At 39.5% G+C, this 16,146-nt stretch overlaps 1 protein-coding gene across 1 annotated transcript in view; it reads right to left on the reverse strand.

The window, feature by feature from the left end:
• CDK8 (cyclin dependent kinase 8) overlaps positions 1–16,146 on the reverse strand; it is a 399,753-nt gene that overhangs the window by 101,914 nt on the left and 281,693 nt on the right. The gene's annotated exons all lie outside the window — the stretch shown is intronic.

The following is a 16,146-nucleotide window of genomic DNA, read 5'->3' on the forward strand; positions in this document are numbered from 1 at the left end:
AAGATCCTTGGAGCTGTTGCTAGGCCAAACGGAAGAGCAACAAACTGGTAATGCTTGTCTAGAAAAGAGAATCTCAGGAACTGATAGTGATCTGGATGAATTGGAATATGAAGATATGCATATTGTAAGTCTATTGTAGACATATAATGCCCTTGCTGAACAAAAGGCAGAATAGTCCTTATAGTCACTATTTTGAATGTTGGTATCCTTACACAACGATTAAATATTTTTAGATCCAGAACTGGTCTGAAGGAATTCTCCTTCTTTGGTACAATGAATAGATTTGAGTAAAACCCCAGACCCTGTTCCAGAACTGGAACTGGCACAATTACCCCAGCCGACTCTAGGTCTGAAACACATTTCAGAAACGCCTGAGCCTTTACTGGGTTTACTGGAATGCGTGAGAGAAAAAATCTTCTCACAGGCGGCCTTACCTTGAAACCTATTCTGTACCCTTGTGAAACAATGTTCTGAATCCAAAGACTGTGAATCGAATTGATCCAAACATCTTTGAAAAATCGTAACCTGCCCCCTACCAGCTGTGCTGGAATGAGGGCCGCACCTTCATGCGGATTTAGGAGGTGGTTTTGACTTTCTAAAAGGCTTGGATTTATTCCAGACTGGAGAAGGTTTCCAAACGGAAACTGTTCCTTTAGGGATGAATAAGGTAGCAATACCGAAACATTGCTGATTGTGTTGTGTTGTGCCTAATAAACACTAACTTTTGCTGCTACTCTCTGTGGATTGCTTTGACATATGTTACAGAGATTGGAGTGGGTCTCTGGAGTGGCTGGCAAGGGGGTCGTTGAGTGCTGGGACATTTACTTTTGACCTTTAGGGGAAGGGTCAGGCTTCTGTTCCTTATTCTGACGAAAGGAACGAAAACGATTAGCAGCCCTATATTTACCTTTATATTTTTTTGTCCTGAGGCAAAAAGGCTCCCTTCCCCCCAGTAACAGTTGAAATTATTGAATCCAACTGTGAACCAAATAATTTATTACCTTGGAAAGAAAGAGAAAGCAATGTTGACTTAGAAGTCATATCTGCATTCCAAGATTTAAGCCATAAAGCTCTTCTAGCTAAAATAGCTAAAGGCATATACCTGACATCAATTCTAATGATATCAAAAATGGCATCACAAACAAAGTTATAAGCATGTTGAAGAAGTTTAACAATGCTATAAGCATTATGGTCTGACACTTGTTGCGCTAAAGCCTCCAACCAGAAAGTGGAAGCTGCAGCAACATCAGCCAAAGAAATAGCAGGTCTAAGAAGATTACCTGAACATAAATAAGCCTTCCTTAGAAAGGATTCAAGCTTCCTATCAAAAGGATCCTTAAAAGAAGTACTATCTGCCGTAGGAATAGTAGTACGTTTAGCAAGAGTAGAAATAGCCCCATCAACTTTGGGGATTTTGTTCCCAAAACTCTAATCTATCAGATGGCAAAGGGTACAATTTCTTAAACCTTGGTGAAGGAGTAAATGAAGTACCCAGACTATTCCATTCCCTAGAAATTACTTCTGAAATAGCATCAGGAACTGGAAAAACTTCTGGAATAACTACATGAGGTTTAAAAACTGAATTTAAACGCTTATTAGATTTAATATCAAGAGGACTAGACTCCTCCATATCTAATGCAATCAACACTTCTTTAAGTAAAGAACGAATAAACGCCATCTTAAACAAATATGAAGATTTATCAGTGTCAATATCTGAGGCAGAATCTTCTGAACCAGACAGATCCTCATCAGAAATAGATAAGTCAGAATGATGGCGGTCATTTAAAAATTCATCTGAAATATGAGAAGTTTTAAAAGACCTTTTACGTTTACTGGAAGGAGGAATAACAGACAGAGCCTTCTGAATAGAATTAGAAACAAATTATTTTACATTAACAGGAACATCCTGAACATTAGATGTTGAAGGAAAAACAACAGGTAATGGATTATTACTAATGGAGACATTATCTGCGTTAGAAAGTTTATCATGACAACTAACACAAACTACAGCCGGAGGAACAGTTACCAAAAGTTTACAACAAATGCACTTAGCTTTGGTAGAACCAACATCAGGCAGCGTCTTTCCAGAAGTAGATTCTGATCCAGGGTCAGGTTGTGACATCTTGCAATATGTAATAGAAAAAACAACATATAAAGCAAAATTATCAAATTCCTTAAATGACAGTTTCAGGAATGGGAAAAAATGCAAAACAAACAAGCCTCTAGCAACCAGAAGCAACAAAAAAGTGAGACTGAAATAATGTGAAAAAAACTGGCGCCAAGAATGACGCCCACATTTTTGGCGCCAAGTATGACGCCCACATTTTTTGGCGCAAAAAACGTCTGTAACACACATGCGTCAAAAAATGACGCAACCACGTGAAAACTTCCGGCGTCAACTATGATGCCGGAAATGACAATTTTGCGCCAAAAAAGGTTGCGCCAAAAAGGATGCAATAAATTAAAGCATTTTCTGCACCCGCAAGCCTAACAGCCCGCAAGAAAAAAGTCAAATTGAAATTTTTAAGGTAAGAAAAAAATATTTATTCATATGCATTTTCCCAAAAAACATAATTTATGTAAGAACTTACCTGATAAATTCATTTCTTTCATATTAGCAAGAGTCCATGAGCTAGTCACGTATGGGATATACATTCCTACCAGGAGGGGCAAAGTTTCCCAAACCTCAAAATGCCTATAAATACACCCCTCACCACACCCACAATTCAGTTTAACGAATAGCCAAGAAGTGGGGTGATAAAAAAGTGCGAAAGCATATAAAATAAGGAATTGGAATAATTGTGCTTTATACAAAAATCATAACCACCACAAAAAAAGGGCGGGCCTCATGGACTCTTGCTAATATGAAAGAAATGAATTTATCAGGTAAGTTCTTACATAAATTATGTTTTCTTTCATGTAATTAGCAAGAGTCCATGAGCTAGTGACGTATGGGATAATGATTACCCAAGATGTGGATCTTTCCACGCAAGAGTCACTAGAGAGGGAGGGATAAAATAAAGACAGCCAATTCCTGCTGAAAATAATCCACACCCAAAATAAAGTTTAATGAAAAACATAAGCAGAAGATTCAAACTGAAACCGCTGCCTGAAGTACTTTTCTACCAAAAACTGCTTCAGAAGAAGAAAATACATCAAAATGGTAGAATTTAGTAAAAGTATGCAAAGAGGACCAAGTTGCAACTTTGCAAATCTGATCAATCGAAGCTTCATTCCTAAACGCCCAGGAAGTAGAAACTGACCTAGTAGAATGAGCTGTAATCCTTTGAGGCAGAGTTTTACCCGACTCAACATAGGCAAGATGAATTAAAGATTTCAACCAAGATGCCAAAGAAATGGCAGAAGCTTTCTGGCCTTTTCTAGAACCGGAAAAGATAACAAATAAACTAGAAGTCTTTCGGAAAGACTTAGTAGCTTCAACATAATATTTCAAAGCTCTAACAACATCCAAAGAATGTAACGATTTCTCCTTAGAATTCTTAGGATTAGGACATAATGAAGGAACCACAATTTCTCTACTAATGTTGTTGGAATTCACAACTTTAGGTAAAAATTCAAAAGAAGTTCGCAACACTGCCTTATCCTGATGAAAAATCAGAAAAGGAGACTCACAAGAAAGAGCAGATAATTCAGAAACTCTTCTGGCAGAAGAGATTGCCAAAAGGAACAAAACTTTCCAAGAAAGCAATTTAATGTCCAATGAATGCATAGGTTCAAACGGAGGAGCTTGAAGAGCCCCTAGAACCAAATTCAAACTCCAAGGAGGAGAAATTGACTTAATGACAGGTTTTATACGAACCAAAGCTTGTACAAAACAATGAATATCAGGAAGATTAGCAATCTTTCTGTGAAAAAGAACAGAAAGAGCAGAGATTTGTCCTTTCAAGGAACTTGCGGACAAACCTTTATCTAAACCATCCTGAAGAAACTGTAAAATTCTTGGAATTCTAAAAGAATGCCAAGAAAAATTATGAGAAAGACACCAAGAAATATAAGTCTTCCAGACTCTATAATATATCTCTCTGGATACAGATTTACGAGCCTGTAACATAGTATTAATCACAGAGTCAGAGAAACCTCTTTGACTAAGAATCAAGCGTTCAATCTCCATACCTTTAAATTTAAGGATTTGAGATCCTGATGGAAAAAAGGACCTTGCGACAGAAGGTCTGGTCGTAGCGGAAGAGTCCACGGATGGCAAGAGGCCATCCGGACAAGATCCGCATACCAAAACCTGTGAGGCCATGCCGGAGCTACCAGCAGAACAAATGAGCATTCCTTCAGAATCTTGGAGATTACTCTTGGAAGAAGAACTAGAGGCGGAAAGATATAAGCAGGATGATACTTCCAAGGAAGTGATAATGCATCCACTGCTTCCGCCTGAGGATCCCGGGATCTAGACAGATACCAGGGAAGTTTCTTGTTTAGATGAGACGCCATCAGATCTATTTCTGGAAGCTCCCATATTTGAACAATCTGAAGAAATACCTCTGGGTGAAGAGACCATTCGCCCGGATGCAACGTTTGGCGACTGAGATAATCCGCTTCCCAATTGTCTATACCTGGGATATGAACCGCAGAGATTAGACAGGAGCTGGATTCCGCCCAAACCAGAATTCGAGATACTTCTTTCATAGCCAGAGGACTGTGAGTCCCTCCTTGATGATTGATGTATGCCACAGTTGTGACATTGTCTGTCTGAAAACAAATGAACGATTCTCTCTTCAGAAGAGGCCAAGACTGAAGAGCTCTGAAAATTGCACGGAGTTCCAAAATATTGATCGGTAATCTCACCTCCTGAGATTCCCAAACTCCTTGTGCCGTCAGAGATCCCCACACAGCTCCCCAACCTGTGAGACTTGCATCTGTTGAAATTACAGTCAAGGTCGGAAGCACAAAAGAAGCCCCCTGAATTAAACGATGGTGATCTGTCCACCACGTTAGAGAGTGTCGTACAATCGGTTTTAAAGATATTAATTGAGATATCTTTGTGTAATCCCTGCACCATTGATTCAGCATACAGAGCTGAAGAGGTCGCATGTGAAAACGAGCAAAGGGGATCGCGTCCGATGCAGCAGTCATAAGACCTAGAATTTCCATGCATAAGGCTACCGAAGGGAATGATTGTGACTGAAGGTTTCGACAAGCTGAAATCAATTTTAGACGTCTCTTGTCTGTTAAAGACAGAGTCATGGACACTGAATCTATCTGGAAACCCAGAAAAGTTACCCTTGTCTGAGGAATCAAAGAACTTTTTGGTAAATTGATCCTCCAACCATGATCTTGAAGAAACAACACAAGTCGATTCGTATGAGATTCTGCTAAATGTAAAGACTGAGCAAGTACCAAGATATCGTCCAAATAAGGAAATACCACAATACCCTGTTCTCTGATTACAGACAGAAGGGCACCTAGAACCTTTGTAAAAATTCTTGGAGCTGTAGCTAGGCCAAACGGCAGAGCCACAAACTGGTAATGCTTGTCCAGAAAAGAGAATCTCAGGAACTGATAATGATCTGGATGAATCGGAATATGCAGATAAGCATCCTGTAAATCTATTGTGGACATATAATGCCCTTGCTGAACAAAAGGCAAGATAGTCCTTACAGTTACCATTTTGAACGTTGGTATCCTTACATAACGATTCAATATTTTTAGATCCAGAACTGGTCTGAAGGAATTCTCCTTCTTTGGTACAATGAAGAGATTTGAATAAAACCCCATCCCCTGTTCCAGAACTGGAACTGGCATAATTACTCCAGCCAACTCTAGATCTGAAACACAATTCAGAAATGCTTGAGCTTTCACTGGATTTACTGGGACACGGGAAAGAAAAAATCTCTTTGCAGGAGGTCTCATCTTGAAACCAATTCTGTACCCTTCTGAAACAATGTTCTGAATCCAAAGATTGTGAACAGAATTGATCCAAATTTCTTTGAAAAAACGTAACCTGCCCCCTACCAGCTGAGCTGGAATGAGGGCCGCACCTTCACGTGGACTTAGAAGCAGGCTTTGCCTTTCTAGAAGGCTTGGATTTATTCCAGACTGGAGATGGTTTCCAAACTGAAACTGCTCCTGAGGATGAGGGATCAGGCTTTTGTTCTTTGTTGAAACGAAAGGAACGAAAACGATTATTAGCCCTGTTTTTACCCTTAGATTTTTTATCCTGTGGTAAAAAAGTTCCTTTCCCACCAGTAACAGTTGAGATAATGGAATCCAACTGAGAACTAAATAATTTGTTACCCTGGAAAGAAATGGAAAGTAGAGTTGATTTAGAAGCCATATCAGCATTCCAAGTTTTAAGCCATAAAGCTCTTCTAGCTAAAATAGCTAGAGACATAAACCTGACATCAACTCTGATAATATCAAAAATGGCATCACAGATAAAATTATTAGCATGCTGAAGAAGAATAATAATATTATGAGAATCATGATCTGTTACTTGTTGTGCTAAAGTCTCCAACCAAAAAGTTGAAGCTGCAGCAACATCAGCCAAAGATATAGCAGGTCTAAGAAGATTACCTGAACACAGATAAGCTTTTCTTAGAAAGGATTCAATTTTCCTATCTAAAGGATCTTTAAACGAAGTACCATCTGACGTAGGAATAGTAGTACGTTTAGCAAGGGTAGAAATAGCCCCATCAACTTTAGGGATTTTGTCCCAAAATTCTAATCTGTCAGACGGCACAGGATATAATTGCTTAAAACGTTTAGAAGGAGTAAATGAATTACCCAATTTATCCCATTCTCTGGAAATTACTTCAGAAATAGCATTAGGAACAGGAAAAACTTCTGGAATAACCACAGGAGATTTAAACACCTTATCTAAACGTCTAGAATTAGTATCAAGAGGACCAGAATCCTCTATTTCTAAAGCAATTAGTACTTCTTTAAGTAAAGAACGAATAAATTCCATTTTAAATAAATATGAAGATTTATCAGCATCAATCTCTGAGACAGAATCCTCTGAACCAGAAGAGTCATCAGAATCAGAATGATGATGTTCATTTAAAAATTCATCTGTAGAGAGAGAAGTTTTAAAAGATTTTTTATGTTTACTAGAAGGAACATTCTGCACCTTAGATGTTGAGGGAACTGCAACAGGCAATGGTACATTACTAAAGGAAATATCTGCTTTAACAAGTTTGTCATGACAATTAATACAAACAACAGCCGGAGGAATAGCTACCAAAAGTTTACAGCAGATACACTTAGCTTTGGTAGTTCCAGCACTAGACAGCGATTTTCCTGAAGTATCTTCTGACTCAGATGCAACGTGAGACATCTTGCAATATGTAAGAGAAAAAACAACATATAAAGCAAAATTGATCAAATTCCTTAAATGACAGTTTCAGGAATGGGAAAAAATGCCAATAAACAAGCTTCTAGAAACCAGAAGCAAAGAAAAAATCAGACTGAAATAATGTGGAGACAAAAGCGACGCCCATATTTTTTTGGCGCCAAATAATACGCCCACATTGTTTGGCGCCTAAATGCTTTTTTGGCGCCAAAAATGACGCCACATCCGGAACGCCGACATTTTTGGCGCAAAAGGACGTCAAAAAATGACGCAACTTCCGGCGACACGTATGACGCCGGAAACAGAAAAGATTTTTTGCGCCAAAAAAGTCCGCACCAAGAATGACGCAATAAAATGAAGCATTTTCAGCCCCCGCGAGCCTAACAGCCCACAGGGAAAAAAAGTCAAATTTTTAAGGTAAGAAAAAATGATTGATTCAAACGCATTATCCCAAATATGAAACTGACTGTCTGAAAATAAGGAATGTTGAACATTCTGAGTCAAGGCAAATAAATGTTTGAATACATATATTTAGAACTTTATAAATAAAGTGCCCAACCATAGCTTAGAGTGTCACAGAAAATAAGATTTACTTACCCCAGGACACTCATCTACATGTTTGTAGAAAGCCAAACCAGTACTGAAACGAAAATCAGCAGAGGTAATGGTATATAAATAAGAGTATATCGTCGATCTGAAAAGGGAGGTAAGAGATGAATCTCTACGACCGATAACAGAGAACCTATGAAATAGACCCCATAGAAGGAGATCACTGCATTCAAATAGGCAATACTCTCCTCACATCCCTCTGACATTCACTGCACGCTGAGAGGAAAACCGGGCTCCAACTTGCTGCGGAGCGCATATCAACGTAGAATCTAGCACAAACTTATTTCACCACCTCCATAGGAGGCAAAGTTTGTAAAACTGAATTGTGGGTGTGGTGAGGGGTGTATTTATAGGCATTTTGAGGTTTGGGAAACTTTGCCCCTCCTGGTAGGAATGTATATCCCATACGTCACTAGCTCATGGACTCTTGCTAATTACATGAAAGAAAAATGAAACTGACAGTCTGAAAGAAGGAATACAGATTATCCTGAATCATGGCAAATATAAGTTTAAAACATATATTTAGAACTTTACATATAAAGTGCCCAACCATAGCTTAGAGTGTCATAAATAAAATAAGACTTACTTACCCTAAGACACTCATCTACATATAGTAGATAGCCAAACCAGTACTGAAACGAGAATCAGTAGAGGTAATGGTATATAAGAGTATATCGTTGATCTGAAAAGGGAGGTAGGAGAAGAAATCTCTACGACCGATAACAGAGAACCTATGAAATAGATCCCCTAGAGGAAGACCATGGTATTCAAATAGGCAATACTCTCTTCACATCCCTCTGACATTCACTGCACTCAGAGGAAAACCGGGCTTCAGCCTGCTGCGAAGCGCATATCAACGTAGAAATCTAGCACAAACTTACTTCACCACCTCCATGGGAAGCAAAGTTTGTAAAACTGAATTGTGGGTGTGGTGAGGGGTGTATTTATAGGCATTTTGAGGTTTGGGAAACTTTGCCCCTCCTGGTAGGAATGTATATCCCATACGTCACTAGCTCATGGACTCTTGCCAATTACATGAAAGAAATGATAGAATTTAGTAAGAAGTATGCAAAGACCACCAAGTAGCTATGTTGCAAATTTGGCTGACACAAGCTTCATTCTTAAAAAAAGAGAATTGGTAACTGATCTGGCAGAATGAGCAGTAATCAGTTTAGGTGGAGGCTCTCTCATTTCCAAGTTAGCCTCATCAATCAAAAGTTTCAACCAAGAAGCTAAACTAACGGCAGAAGCTTTCTGCCCTTTCCTGGAACCAGAAAAGTGAACAAATAAACTATAAGTTATGAAGAAGCCTCTCTAAAGAAATAAAAGAACAACAATTTCCCAACTTACATCACCCAAAGACACAACCTTAAGAACAAGTATCGAATTTAGTCCACAAAACAGATTTATCCTGATAAAAATAAATAAGAGGTGGGTCACGTGAAAGAGCAGACAATTCAGACTCTTCTAGCAGATGAGATTGCCAAAAGAAACAAAACCTTCCAAGAAAGAGAAAGTAGCTCAATAAAAAGGTTTAATTTTAGCCAAACCTTGAACAAAACCATGAATGTGAGGAAGATTGACAATCTTCTTGAGGAACAAAACAAAGAGCAGAAATCTGACCTTTCAAAGAGATGGCAAAAAAACCTTATCTAAACCACCCTGCAAAAATTGCAAAAGCTTAGGTTATTCTAAAAGAATGTCATTTGAGACAGCAGAGTATGATCTCTGCTCCCTTGCTGAAGCATAAAAAGTTGAATATTCCTCATGAAAAACAAGCAAACAGGAAAGCATCTGATGCAACAACCATGAGACCCAATACCTCTATGCAAATGAGCACTGAGGGAAAAGAAAGTGACTGAAGAGTATGACAAGCTAAACACTAACTTCAACCTTCTTAGATGTCAAAGAGAGATTCATGGAAACAATCTATCTGAACTCCCAGAAAAACAACCCTTGTCTGAGGAACCAGAGAACTCTCTGGAAAATGTATTTTCCATCCATGATATTAAAGAAACAACAACAACAGTCTATGAGAGAGTCTGCTAAATGTAAAAATAGAGCAGAACCAAGATAATCGACAAGGTAAGGAAATACCACAATACAGACAAAAGGGTTTCATGGAAACAATTTATCTGAACTCCCAGAAAAACAACCCTTGTCTGAGGAACCAGAGAACTCTCCCGAAAAAACTAAATTTATGTAAGAACTTACCTGATAAATTCATTTCTTTCATATTGGCAAGAGTCCATGAGCTAGTGACGTATGGGATATACAATCCTACCAGGAGGGGCAAAGTTTCCCAAACCTCAAAATGCCTATAAATACACCCCTCACCACACCCAAAATTCAGTTTAACGAATAGCCAAGTTGTGGGGTGATAAGAAAGGAGTAAAAAGCATCAACAAAGGAATTTGGAAATAAGTGTGCTTTATACAAAAAAATCATAACCACCATAAAAAGAAATGAATTTATCATGTAAATTCTTACATATATATGTGTGTTTATTTATTCTGACTGGATTAGTTCTAATTCTCACTCAAATATTACAACCAGTCCTCCTACTGCAGTAGTGGTTGATGGTAGTTACTAATTAGGCCTGTGCTTATCTCCCTTACATACAGTCCTATAAATTCTCTAGCGTGTCTAAAATTCGGCTGACTGTTTTCTTAGGGGTCAAATGGCCTCCTGTTTTTTATAACTGGAAAGCTGGTATAGGCTAGATCATTAGATTACAGGAGACTTATACATTGCATCTTGTACTAAGGGCCGCTTATGTAGCCATTTTGTTAGTTTATACCTGACATTTTGATGTTGTGTGAGGAGTATGTGTCAGGCTATTAGTTGAAAGAGTATGTTAGTTATAAACGCTCACTGCCATTTCCAGGTTGAAAGCAGTATTGTCTCCTCCCTATTTGCTGATTGGCCCTAGCTGTACTACCCTTATTTATAGGAAAAAAGGATGACCTTGCACCCTGCTATTACATCATATCTTTGCATATGTATATTGCTCTTTAGTCTACCTTATTTGGTGTTACCACCGACTCATCTAAAAAATTTTTTTTTTTTGCTCCACTTCTCTGAGGTAGGTCAGACTTATAATATTGCAACTGCTCTTATATGGATAATTACACTCTCGTAGTCATAGCTATGTGCGGTATGTATGTATGAAAGAGCCCTATTTTACCTTAAAGGGACAGTCTAATCCAGAATTTTTATTGTTTTAAAAGATAGATAATCCCTTTATTACCCATTCCCCAGTTGTGCATAACTAAAACAGTTATATTGATATACTTTTTACCTCTGTGATTATCTTGTATCTAAGCCTCTGCAAACTGCCCCCTTATTTCAGTTCTTTTGACAGACTTGCAGTTTAGCCAATCAGTGCTGGCTCCCAGATAACTTCACGTGCACAGTGTTATCTATATGAAAAACATGAACTAACACCCTCTAGTGGTGAAAAACTGTTAAAATGCATTCTGAAAAGAGGTGGCCTTCAAGGTCTAAGAAATTAACATATGAGCCTCCTAGGTTAAGCTTTCAACTAAGAATACCAAGAGAACAAAGCAAAATTGGTGATAAAAGTAAATTGGAAAATTGTTTAAAATTACATGCCCTATCTGAATCATGAAAGTTTATTTTGGACTAGACTGTCCCTTTAACTTATTACACTCTATCCCTGTTTACATCCAAACGGTGTGTGTATATCCCTAAAGATAACGCTGTGGTAAACATAAGCTGTGCACGCTACTTGACCTATATTTTGATGTTAGGATTCATTGCTTCTCACATGGTTTGAACTACTTTTTGCTAAATTTATATATGCCATGTTCTCTTAGTGCTTTAGTGTTTCTATTGTGAAAGAAAAACAACACATTTCTCAGTTTTTCACCTTTATTTGTGGTATAAATGGGAGACAACCCTTTTTTCTTAGTTTTTTTATGTTGAAAGCTCAGAGGCCAGAAAGCACTTACTAGTTTAACATCCTGACTGGCTCTGCCCTCCCACCTTTCCCCTCACCTTATTTCGAGCGGCTCTTGCCCGCTACATACTTCCCCGAACGATCTTTAAGCCAACCCCCCATTGCTCTAATTCTATCCAAATAGATATCCTACTGTTGATTTTCAATGACAATGTGGGGCCCAGTACTATTTTTCCATGATATTATACTACAAAACTGAAGTCTCCTTGTAGAGTGTCCAAATCTCCTACTAATGCTTGAGATAAATTGGTTTATAATATTCCTTTTACATATTGTTCTGGTCTAGGCTAACCTCTTTGCTCTTTCATTTCTCTAGCCTTCTGACCTTTCCTACGACCAGAAATATAACAAATAGACTAGAAGTCTTCCTGAAATCTTTAGTAGCTTCAACATAATATTTCAAAGCTCTCACCACATCCAAAAAATGTAAGGATCTTTCCAAAGAATTCTTAGGATTAGGATACAAGGAAGGGACAACAATTTCTCTACTAATGTTGTACTCAAAACCGCCTTATCCTGATGAAAAATCAGAAAATGAGATTCACAAGAAAGAGCAGATCGCACAGAAACTCTTCTAGCAGAAGAGATGGTCAAAAGGAACAACACTTTCCAAGAAAGTAGTTTAATGTCCAAAGAATGCATAGGCTCAAATGGAGGAGCCTGTAACGCCTTCAAAACCAAATTAAGACTCCAAGGAGGAGAAATTGATTTAATGACAGGCTTAATATGTAATAAACTAAAGCCTGTACAAAACAGTGAATATCAGGAAGTTTAGCAATCTTTCTGTGAAATAAAAAAGAGCAGAGATTTGTCCCTTCAAGGAACTTGCAGACAAACCCTTATCCAAACCATCCTGAAGAAACTGTAAAATTCTAGGGATTCTAAAAGAATGCCAAGAGAATTTATGAGAAGAACAAAATGAAATGTAGGTCTTCCAAACTCGATAATAAATCTTTCTAGAGACAGATTTACAAGCTTGTAACATAGTATTAATCACTGAGTCAGAGAAACCTCTATGACTTAGAACTACGCGTTCAAATGCCATACCTTCAAATTTAATGATTTGAGATCCTGATGGAAAAACATAATTTATGCTTACCTGATAAATTCCTTTCTCCTGTAGTGTAGTCAGTCCACGGGTCATCATTACTTCTGGGATATTAACTCCTCCCCAACAGGAAGTGCAAGAGGATCACCCAAGCAGAGCTGCTATATAGCTCCTCCCCTCTACGTCACACCCAGTCATTCGACCGAGAACCGAACGAGAAAGGAGAAACTATAGGGTGCAGTGGTGACTGGAGTATAATTTAAAAATTTAGACCTGCCATAAAAAACAGGGCGGGCCGTGGACTGACTACACTACAGGAGAAAGGAATTTATCAGGTAAGCATAAATTATGTTTTCTCCTGTTAAGTGTAGTCAGTCCACGGGTCATCATTACTTCTGGGATACCAATACCAAAGCTAAAGTACACGGATGACGGGAGGGACAGGCAGGATCTTTATACGGAAGGGACCACTGCCTGAAGAACCTTTCTCCCAAAAACAGCCTCCGAAGAAGCAAAAGTGTCAAATTTGTAAAATTTGGAAAAAGTATGAAAAGAAGACCAAGTTGCAGCCTTGCAAATCTGTTCAACAGATGCCTCATTCTTAAAGGCCCAAGTGGAAGCCACAGCTCTAGTAGAATGAGCTGTAATTCTTTCAGGAGGCTGCTGTCCAGCAGTCTCATAGGCTAAACATATTATGCTACGAAGCCAAAAAGAGAGAGAGGTAGCAGAAGCTTTTTGACCTCTTCTCTGTCCAGAATAAACGACAAACAGGGAAGAAGTTTGGCGAAAATCTTTAGTTGCCTGTAAATAAAATTTCAGGGCACGAAATACATCCAGATTGTGTAGAAGTCGTTCCTTCTTTGAAGAAGGGTTAGGACACAATGATGGGACAACAATCTCCTGATTGATATTCCTATTAGTGACTACCTTAGGTAAGAACCCAGGTTTAGTACGCAGAACTACCTTGTCTGAATGAAAAATCAGATAAGGAGAATCACAATGTAAGGCCGATAACTCAGAGACTCTTCGAGCCGAGGAAATAGCCATTAAAAACAGAACTTTCCAAGATAACAATTTAATATCAATGGAATGAAGGGGTTCAAACGGAACACCCTGTAAAACGTTAAGAACTAAATTTAAGCTCCATGGTGGAGCAACAGTTTTAAACACAGGCTTAATCCTGGCCAAAGCCTGGCAAAAAGCCTGAACGTCTGGAACTTCTGACAGACGTTTGTGTAAAAGAATGGACAGAGCTGAGATCTGTCCCTTTAAGGAACTAGCAGATAAACCCTTTTCTAAACCCTCTTGTAGAAAAGACAATATCCTAGGAATCCTAACCTTACTCCATGAGTAACTCTTGGATTCGCACCAATGTAAGTATTTACGCCATATTTTATGGTAAATCTTTCTGGTAACAGGTTTCCTAGCCTGTATTAAGGTATCAATTACTGACTCCGAAAATCCACGCTTTGATAAAATCAAGCGTTCAATTTCCAAGCAGTCAGCTTCAGAGAAATTAGATTTTGATGTTTGAAAGGACCCTGAATTAGAAGGTCCTGTCTCAGAGGCAGAGACCAAGGTGGACAGGATGACATGTCCACTAGATCTGCATACCAGGTCCTGCGTGGCCACGCAGGCGCTATTAGAATCACCGATGCTCTCTCCTGTTTGATCCTGGCAATCAATCGAGGAAGCATCGGGAAGGGTGGAAACACATAGGCCATCCCGAAGGTCCAAGGTGCTGTCAAAGCATCTACCAGGACCGCTCCCGGGTCCCTGGACCTGGACCCGTAACAAGGAAGCTTGGCGTTCTGGCGAGACGCCATGAGATCTATCTCTGGTTTGCCCCAAAGTCGAAGTATTTGGGCAAAGACCTCCGGATGAAGTTCCCACTCCCCCGGATGAAAAGTCTGACGACTTAGGAAATCCGCCTCCCAGTTCTCCACTCCAGGAATGTGGATCGCTGACAGGTGGCAAGAGTGAGACTCTGCCCAGTGAATTATCTTTGATACTTCCATCATCGCTAGGGAGCTTCTTGTCCCTCCTTGATGGTTGATGTAAGCTACAGTTGTGATGTTGTCCGACTGAAACCTGATGAACCCCCGAGTTGTTAACTGAGGCCAAGCCAGAAGGGCATTGAGAACTGCTCTCAATTCCAGAATGTTTATTGGAAGGAGACTCTCCTCCTGAGTCCATGATCCCTGAGCCTTCAGGGAATTCCAGACAGCGCCCCAACCTAGTAGGCTGGCGTCTGTTGTTACAATTGTCCAATCTGGTCTGCTGAATGGCATCCCCCTGGACAGATGTGGCCGAGAAAGCCACCATAGAAGAGAATTTCTGGTCTCTTGATCCAGATTCAGAGTAGGGGACAAATCTGAGTAATCCCCATTCCACTGACTTAGCATGCACAATTGCAGCGGTCTGAGATGTAGGCGTGCAAAGGGTACTATGTCCATTGCCGCTACCATTAAGCCGATTACCTCCATGCATTGAGCCACTGACGGGTGTTGAATGGAATGAAGGACATGGCAAGCATTTTGAAGCTTTGTTAACCTGTCTTCTGTCAGGTAGATCTTCATTTCTACAGAATCTATAAGAGTCCCCAAGAAGGGAACTCTTGTGAGTGGAAAGAGAGAACTTTTCTCTTCGTTCACCTTCCACCCATGCGACCTTAGAAATGCCAGTACTAACTCTGTATGAGACTTGGCAGTTTGAAAGCTTGACGCTTGTATCAGAATGTCGTCTAGGTACGGAGCCACCGAAATTCCTCGCGGTCTTAGTACCGCCAGAAGAGCGCCCAGAACCTTTGTGAAGATTCTTGGAGCCGTAGCCAATCCGAATGGAAGAGCTACAAACTGGTAATGCCTGTCTAGGAAGGCAAACCTTAGATACCGGTAATGATCTTTGTGAATCGGTATGTGAAGGTAAGCGTCCTTTAAATCCACTGTGGTCATGTACTGACCCTTTTGGATCATGGGTAAGATTGTCCGAATAGTTTCCATTTTGAACGATGGAACTCTTAGGAATTTGTTTAAGATCTTTAAATCCAAGATTGGTCTGAAGGTTCCTTCTTTCTTGGGAACCACAAACAGATTTGAGTAAAACCCCTGTCCGTGCTCCGACCGCGGAACCGGGTGGATCACTCCCATTAGCAAAGATCTTGTACACAGCGTAGAAACGCCTCTT

Source organism: Bombina bombina, chromosome 3, assembly GCF_027579735.1.
Source record: "Bombina bombina isolate aBomBom1 chromosome 3, aBomBom1.pri, whole genome shotgun sequence".
Taxonomy (NCBI): Eukaryota; Metazoa; Chordata; class Amphibia; order Anura; family Bombinatoridae; genus Bombina; species Bombina bombina.